This window comes from Acromyrmex echinatior, chromosome 14 (genome assembly GCF_024713525.1).
Source record: "Acromyrmex echinatior isolate Ae372 chromosome 14, ASM2471352v2, whole genome shotgun sequence".
In the NCBI taxonomy this organism is placed as follows: Eukaryota; Metazoa; Arthropoda; class Insecta; order Hymenoptera; family Formicidae; genus Acromyrmex; species Acromyrmex echinatior.
In genome coordinates, this window is record NC_141865.1 from 9800428 (window position 1) to 9802262 (window position 1835).

The following is a 1835-nucleotide window of genomic DNA, read 5'->3' on the forward strand; positions in this document are numbered from 1 at the left end:
CGAAAGAAATGCGTATCAGAGTCGTAGCTGGGGAGATTGTCCACTCTCCGGTGGTCGAAAGCGTCTCTGTAAGCACAACTGAGCTAAGGAGACTAACAAGAAATAGAGGTTTGACTCAACATACTTCCAGCAATGACGAGTTGGATATGAGTGTCTCTCGAAGAGGAAGCAATGCAGCTGCATCAACGACGATCGAAGAGTCTACAGACGTAGGATCTTCTTTCGAAGAAAATCCCAAAAAGGGGAAGAAAAGAGGCAGGAAGCCGAAGGGAAGCAACGTTCCCGGCTCCCATGCACTATCGAAGATGTCATCCAAGAGAATGGACTTTGAGGACGACGAACTTGACAGGGAGGATTTCTTCAAGATATCGAGAAAAGGAGCACATAAATTGAAGAAGAGGAGAGGCCTAGTGGAGTGTGGTCTGGATGACAGTCTCTCCTGCCGGCAAAAGGATGCGGTGGAGGATGTGGTGAATATGTTCCCGCAGATGTCACCGAAATCCGTGATGGCGGAAACCTTGCGGGTGCTCAACATTGCTGCTGATGCCGAAAAACGCACGCAGACGATGAAAGGCGACCTACGAAGACAGATAATTATCGGTGTAAACGTGGCCAAGGTGGCGATACAGCGGCTGGTGTCGGACATATCTAAATGTGAAGGACCAGTCGATGAGGTCAAAGCCAATAATTTGGCTCTGGAAAGGGAGGTATTAAAATTGAGAAAGGAGATGGACGTTGTACGAAGGGAGAGAACCGCTTTGAAAGATCAAGTGGAGTCTCTCAAACGCACGGTCAGTATTCTGGAGGATCGTGGTGGTCGGACAGATCGTAAGGTGCTCAGAGACTTTTCCTCTGATGATACGGTCCCCATTCATCGATCTGCACATTCATCTCGGCAGGTAGTTTGGAAAGAGCAAATGCAGCGTCGCCGATTTACAGAAGAGGAGGAAGAAGAGGAGGAAGAAGAGTCGTTGGCGAGGGTTGAGGAGATACCTATGGCCTATAGACCCGCTCTTGGAGGTAGGCGTAAAAGGCTAGATGATTGGCCTCCCCTAGCGAAAAGGGGGAACGATACTGGACGCAGAGTGGTGAACGAAATGTGCGCTGGGATTCACGAAGAGAATGAACCGCGTATTACGAGGTCAAAGCTTGGAAGAGCGAATGCTATAACCAGTGCAATGGATAACGCCTCGCAATTGAGACCGTCTTCACTTGCGATGGACTACCCCAAGGATGGAGAAGCCTGGGTGGCGGTCAAATCCAGAAGCGCGCGGAAAAGGGAGAGAAAGAGAATCAAAAAAAGAGTGAACGACATAGTCTCGGAAGTAGAGGCTGGAGGCGGAGAGGTGAATGCGGCACTGGATGTGCCTCCGCAGGTGACACGGAGAGGAACTCAGGATGCTGAAATAATACAAGGATCAATGCGTAAGACTAAAGTTCGTGGTAAAGCTTCGACCGGTGTTGAAACTGCGAGTGCGCGTAGGGTGGATGGTGGTATACGTCGTGCTGCTGGGGGTGAACGTTTCCGCGCTCCTAAAACCGCGGCGGTTATGTTGAAGTGCGAGGAGTTTGAGGATGGTCCCTCTTATGCCAAGGTGTTGAGGCTCGCCAGGGAGAAGATCTCCCTGGACGAGATGAATATTATCAACACTCGCATCAGGAGGGCACAGGCTGGAGGTCTGCTGATCGAGATTCCGGGTGGTGATGAAGCAGGCTCTAAGGCGGATGCTCTGGTCGACCGACTGAGGACTGTGCTAGCGGAGACCGATTATGGGAAGGCGGTGAGTGTAATTAGACCTATACGCAGAGCCGAAGTGAGGTTGGTAGATATCGAC